The sequence below is a fragment of the Prosopis cineraria genome, unplaced genomic scaffold, assembly GCF_029017545.1.
Source record: "Prosopis cineraria cultivar Desert tree isolate PC_DT_omini unplaced genomic scaffold, ASM2901754v1 PC719, whole genome shotgun sequence".
Taxonomy (NCBI): domain Eukaryota; kingdom Viridiplantae; phylum Streptophyta; class Magnoliopsida; order Fabales; family Fabaceae; genus Prosopis; species Prosopis cineraria.
This window is the reverse complement of record NW_026556044.1, coordinates 1-6,874: the sequence shown is the minus strand read 5'-3', so window position 1 is coordinate 6,874 and position 6,874 is coordinate 1. Positions and strand designations below refer to the sequence as shown.

The window sequence follows — 6,874 nt, the reverse complement described above, 5'->3', positions numbered from 1 at the left end:
TACAGATATTTTGTTGTGTATTTCACAAAGAGGCAATCTCATTGTTCACCAAAAAACTAAATTATACGAGAGGCTTTTGGGCCAGCCAAGTTATTTCAGATTTTGTCATGCCTATAATACAAATATGTTGGTATATTGCAATCCTCCCGTGTATATCATTTCATCCCACGAGAGCTGGACAAGTCACGTACGTTTAAGAGAGAAGTGGAATAAGCAAATTAAAATAAATGAAAAAACCTACGTATTGGGACTTGCCGACTTGGAAGCATTCTTGTGAGCCACTGTGTTAGAACTAGAAGGCAGCAAAAACTTCTTCTATTCCCCTTTACTTGCCCACCAAGATAAAAGCTCCATCTAAAATCAAATTGTCAAAGTTAAACTATATAAATAAACATTCTCTTCAGTGCTTATATATGTATATATTACTGCAATAATGTATTAATCATATCTCAATTATCATTATCATTATATAATATAAAATTTAAATACCATGTCAACTATTCTACAAGTCATTGATGACAATGTGTTTCATTTTAAATTTTCATGTGTCTAGATGGCCAGTATGCCAACCCATCTAGTTATACTTAATAACTCCTTGGTATACCCATCTCATTAGTCAAAGTGAAATATCTAGTATAGTAATGTTCCTTTCCTGCATTAAAAAGGGTATTTGTTAAAATATAAAATAATTTTAGGTTGAGTTTGGATGAGTGAATTTGGGTTGAGAATTTAAATTTAAAATCTCACATTTAAAATTTATAGATTCTAAATTTTTTATCTGGATGATATAAAAAATTTTAAATTATAATATTAAAATCCATTGTTTGAATCTTGAGTAAAATTCTAAATTTTAAATTCTATGTTTGAATTTAAAAGCAAATCAAACAACACCGGCAGTCTAAACGATTAACTTCCACCGGATTCGAACTGCCAGCGCCGATCAGGATTGAACGAGAGACTTCTATCAAGAGTATACCACTAGCGACGACTAGGACCAAATGACCGACTTCCACTAGGACCGAATTTCCTACACTGATTGACACAAGATTGCCAACATCGATCAATATCGAACTGCTAACACTGATAGGGATTGGACAGCCAACTGCAATTACGATTTGACAGCCGACTTCCACTATGATCAGGATTGGTGACATCAATCGGGGCCAGATTGCCAACCTTGATGGGGACTAGACCTTTGACAATCTAGTTCCCATTGACGTCAGAGGTTTAATCCTAGTTGAGGTTACCAGTTCGATCCAATTCAAAGTTATTAATCTTGATCACGGTAGGATTTAGTTGTTTGCTCCTAGTCGCATATGGCTATCCAATGTCGGTCGATGTCGAAGGTCTTATCCTGGTCAAGGCTTGTGATTCGATCTTGATGAAAATTAGCTGTATGGTTCTAGTCATCACCAGCAGTATGATCTCGGTAGAAGTATGCCATTTGATCTCGATCACGGGAAGTGATCCAATTCTAGTAGAAGTTTGCTATCCAATTTTAGTGGATGCCAGTGATTCGATCCCGGCAAAAGTCAACGATCCAGTCTTGGTCATCGCTTGCACTTCAATGCTAGTCGGTGTTGGTGGTCTTATCTTGGTGGAAGTTAGCCGTTCGATTTTGATCGACGATGGCAGCTAGATCGTAGTCAGCAGTGGTAGCAGTCCAGTCTTGCTCATCACAAGCGATTTGGTCCTTTTTGGCGTTGCCAATAGGCTGGTTAAATTACAAAGAAATTGAAGTAAGATTTGAAATAACAAGGTTTAGAAAGGATTTCAAATTATAAAAAAATTGAGATATAACTTAGATTTGGATTTGAGTCAAATCCAAATTCATACATTTTTAGTGACCCAAATAATGAATTTTGTTTAAATCTAAATTCAAATCTATTTGCATCCAAACACAGCATTAAATAATTAACTAATTTTTTGATTTGTATGAATTAGCTGACCCGACTTATAAATGAAAAAAAGTTAATATTAACTTTTTTTTGTCATTTATTTCTATTTCAATTGAAGAGATCACTTGTTCCCATTATCATCGGAACTTTTTTGCACGTTCCCCCCCTCTATACTGTGACCTTGAGGATCTCCTCCTTTGTCCAATTCTAAGTTGTGTTGTCTTTATGTCTTCTCTTTATCTTTATGAGTCATTTTAAATTTCCTTGCTCAAAGTCCACGATGGTAACCACTAACCAAAGTTTTAAACAACCACGATCAGATTTACTGCAACTAATTTAATATATTTTTAATAAAAACATTTAAAATTAGGTGAAGTTTGCATGGCATTTGCTTTCAAGTGTTTTGAAATTTGAAGTTTGTCTTTTGATATCTTGTGACTTGGAATTCTCATGTATTTTAGCTTTATGTTATTGTAAGTTGGAGTCTTTGTTTACATGTGGCGTGTCAAGAATGTTAGAAAAATAACCTTATCCTGCAGAGTCTGTATTGAAATTTGTACTTTGGATAGAAGGGGGCCAAGATGTCTACAAATCCTCATTCACTTGTACATATAGAGGAACAAGCTTGTAAGATATATTTCCTCTTATGAATTGTAGTGTGTGTGTGTGTTTTTTTTTTCATGAGTTCTTTCTAACTTTCTTTTATTCTCCTAAAAGTTTGTATTGTTAATATTTTGGCGGAGATTTAATTATACTTTGCACTTGACTTTTTTAAAAGAAAAAGTTGTACATTGGAAAGAATATAATCATGATTCATGAGGAATTAAGTTCTATGAGTTTAATTTTACATTTAAATGCTGCTATTATAACTTGACCTTGGTTTAGTACATATTAAGAGATTGAATTTTAGTGTTTAAATATTGATAACCCTAATGTGGCCCTAGCTCAATGCATGAGCAAGTAAGACCTCACCTAGATTATAGCATTTAACTTGATAAGCATAATCTTTTTGAGTTCAAAGCAGCAAAGTGAGGCCTTATTTGAATTATAGTATCTAAATAAGATAAGCCTAATCTCTCTGAGGTTAACTTGAGGTTGTTAATAACGAATGGTAACTAAATCCAGCACCGCGGTTGATGTCATGATAAGAATTTTATTAATATTGACAATATACTTATCCTTTTAGAAATTTTTTAATCCTCTGACTAATTAAAGTTGTTGTTTGCTCTAAATTATCAAAATTATCTGCATACTTTTAGCAATTTTTTAATCCTCTGACTAATTAAAGTTGTTGTTTACTCTAAATTATCAAAATTATCTGCAAGGGGCAACCGCTAAAACTACACTTTCAAGAATAAACAAATCAGTGTCACACGCGCACACACAGTTCCACCTCGTCCCTATATAAAGCCATTTTGCGCTAGCATATTCTCATCACTACATATCTCACTCAAAAAATCTCTGAAATTGCCTGAGACATTATTAAAATGAGTAGCCGCAGCCTCCAAAGTTTATTCCTCGTACTCTTCATTATCGTCTTCTTCATCATTCCTTCTATCCATGCAACTCAAACCCATCTGCCAACAGTTCCAGACAGTCTCGGAACCCACCATGTTTTCCTTCACAAAGTTTCTGAATTGAAAGCCCACGCACAAAAATTCCAAGAAACCCAGCTCCACCCATCAACCCTTTTGGTTGTAGCAGGAATTCTCTGCTTCATAGCTTCCTCCATATCCAGTGCTGGAGGCATAGGAGGAGGTGGGATCTTCGTACCCATTCTCACCATTGTCGCTGGCTTAGACCTCAAAACAGCTTCGAGCCTGTCGGCTTTCATGGTCACAGGAGGTTCTGCTGCGAACGTTCTCTGCAGTATGTGTACAAAGAGTCCAAAGTATGGTGGGAAGACATTGATTGACTATGACATAGCTCTTTTATCGGAACCTTGTATGCTGCTAGGAGTGAGTGTTGGAGTTATCTGTAACCGCGTATTCCCCGAGTGGCTGATCACTATTCTGTTTGCTGTTTTTCTGGCTTGGTCCACGGCCAAGACATGCAGAAAGGGGGTTATGTTTTGGAAGAAGGAATCGGAAGAGATTACGAGGAAGAGTAACGTTGGGGTCGGGCAAGTCGAGGAGAACAGAATGGGACAAGAAAATAATGGAGATTTGACGATCTCTGAGGAGCCTCTTTTGGGTCGTCGTCATCAAGAGAACCATGACAGATTGAGGCTTCCTTGGCTCAAACTAGGGATCCTGCTTTTGATCTGGTTTTCTTTCTTCACCCTCCATCTTCTTCTTGGCAACAAGTATGGACAGGTATGGATACTTTGCTCTTCATGACTAAAGATTGAGAACATAATTATTAAAAAGAATTACATTGAAGTCTTATACAAAAAAATTAATCACTACAAAATTCAAAATTCATTGACTGCTAAACTAAGATTGTTGAAAATTGATTATTAAGTAATTTCTTTCTGTGAAAACTGAACGTAATTCTTCCTAATTATTAATTTAACTGCATTTGTCTACTTACATGTTATGTTTGGACGCTTGGTGAACTGCCAATATCTTGTGATATTCTGCTTTAAATTTTATATGGAAATAAATTTCTCAAGATAATGATTAAAAAATTTAATTTTTAAAAATGTCACATGAGAGGATTTGATCTATCGCCTGTAAAGTAGTGGGTTTAAATTTTGCTGCAAATATATGGATCTTGTTAGTCCTAGTCAATAATTATTTTGTCAATACAAGTCAATTTTGGAGTCTTTATGCTACCCCTTAATGCGGTGGTCCTACTGTCCCAGCTACATCAAAATCTCTGAAGCGTGCTAGTGCAAATGGTTAGTTGGCATAGGTTCTGCACCATTCTTTATTCACGAAGAACAAACTCACGCAGTAAAAATACTCAAATACATGCGATTAATCAGCTGATGCATGATACTTCTAATAACATGTTTGGAAACAAAACAGATGAACATTGTTTTAGTGAAGTTGATCGTTAAATGCCATTGGAACTACTTTGAATCTTACATGTTTCGAAAATGATGAACTATGTGCAGAGTATAATTCCAATGGAGCCGTGCGGGGTGGTATATTGGATTCTCTCATCAGTTCAAATACCTCTCACTGTAATTTTCATTTATTGGATCGTATCCAGGAAAGAGAGCCATCAAGATCAGCCTCTAACAAGTCAGGTAGGTTCCCGAACCTCACTGCCTAAAAAACAAAGCTTTTCAGCCTGTTTGAATTGACATTATAATCGATTTTGGACCCAAATAATCAATTTTTAGAAAAATTACTCAAATAGCAACAAAAAGTTGATAATTGATTACTATGCTATAATCACATTTTGAAATAAGTTCTAAAGAGGTTGTTTATAGATTCAATTTTACTGTTAAATTATATATTTTACTTCTTAAATAAAGTTTAACAAATTTAATAATATTAAATATAACTTTATCAATAATTTAATTTTGAAAAGCAATGTCCTTTATGATAATTTATACAACTAAAATTAATTTCAGTATTCAAACAGATTGCATTATAATATAATCAATATAATTAAAAATCAATCATATTAATCAATTATTTTCATAATCAATTATACCAACTGAAATCTAAACAGGCTCTTTCACTATTTCAAACAAGCAATTGAAGTATAGCTAATCTCATTCCAATCGACATTACAGGACCAGGATTTGACTGGAGATGGACGGCCAAATAAGCTTATCTTCCCAATAATGGCACTGTCAGCAGGTCTTCTGGGTGGTGTCTTTGGAATTGGAGGTGGAATGCTGATAAGCCCCCTTCTTCTTCAAGTTGGAATGGCACCTGAGGTCAGTTCCCTTACATTACAGTTTTAAACTATCATATATATATATATATATATATATCAGCCAGCTTAGTTGGTAGCAACTGAGAAATAATTTTGTTTATATAGGTGACAGCAGCAACATGTTCTTTCATGGTTTTCTTCTCTTCCACAATGTCGGCGTCACAGTACATGTTGCTAGGCATGGAACATACAGAGACAGCACTAATATTGGCAGTTATATGTTTTGTGGCATCAATGCTAGGTTTATTGGTGTTGCGGAAAGCAGTCCACAAGTATGGTAGAGCATCCTTGATAGTTTTCGCAATCGGCATGGTTATGGTTTTAAGCATTGTTCTGATGACCAGCTTTGGAGCCATTCAGGTTGGAGGGACTATAAATCTGGGAAATACTTGGGCTTCAAACTGCCCTGTTAAGGGTCAAGACAATTGTGTTTACTTCAGCTTTGTGTTAGCCTGCTAGAACTTCTACTCAGTAGTATTGTAACATGTCTACATGGTTATCACCTCATGCTAAGATTATGGACACTTTGGCTTCTGCATGAGCAATAAGATATAAAAGGATCATTTTAGCAGACTCTGGCCATTAAATTTGTTGATCAGATCATCATTTGTTGTTTTTAAGTCAATCCACAAAATCATACTCATTACTCATTTGTAAATGAGTATTAACAATAAAAATTACCAAAACCAAAGCTACTCTAAATATCAATTCCGGCTCGAACTAGAACTACATCCAGAAGCTGTGTATTGAATAAAAGATAACACTCAGAAATCAATGGGAGCACTTCCAACGCAAGATTATCAAATTTTCCCGATGTGAGAGTAAATTAAATTTGCAGAAATAAAAGAAGAGCCTTTTCTCATAAAAATATTATTGAAACTTGAAAGGCTAGAATACACAACCTTTACCAAGTTTTAGGCGACTGGGGGACGAAGTAGATGGTCCTGTGAGGTGTCAACAGCAGCAGGGGGTAAGAACTGCCACATTGAAACTCCTGGGTAACGAATGAATGGCACCATCTTGCCCCCAAGAACTGGTCCTGGTGTTGGAAATGGAGCTGTGAGGGTGGGAGGGTGAGGCAGGAAGCTTGGTTGTGAATTCAAGGCTTTGACTTGCCGCTCAATGTTATCTTTCTCCCA

At 35.5% G+C, this 6,874-nt stretch overlaps 1 long non-coding RNA gene and 1 pseudogene across 2 annotated transcripts; one reads left to right on the top strand and one right to left on the bottom strand.

The window, feature by feature from the left end:
- The first annotated feature begins 3,230 nt into the window (after positions 1 to 3,230).
- LOC129298126 (sulfite exporter TauE/SafE family protein 2-like) lies at positions 3,231 to 6,148 on the top strand (annotated as a pseudogene).
- LOC129298127 (uncharacterized) lies at positions 5,478 to 6,865 on the bottom strand. 2 transcript variants are annotated; one of them, XR_008590308.1, is made up of 2 exons: positions 6,638 to 6,865; positions 5,478 to 6,268 (listed from the first exon to the last, which is right to left on the bottom strand). It is a non-coding gene; the product is annotated as an uncharacterized LOC129298127 (long non-coding RNA). The 2 variants fall into 2 exon arrangements; XR_008590307.1 differs by having other exon boundaries at positions 5,478 to 5,731.
- Positions 6,866 to 6,874: the final 9 nt, after the last annotated feature.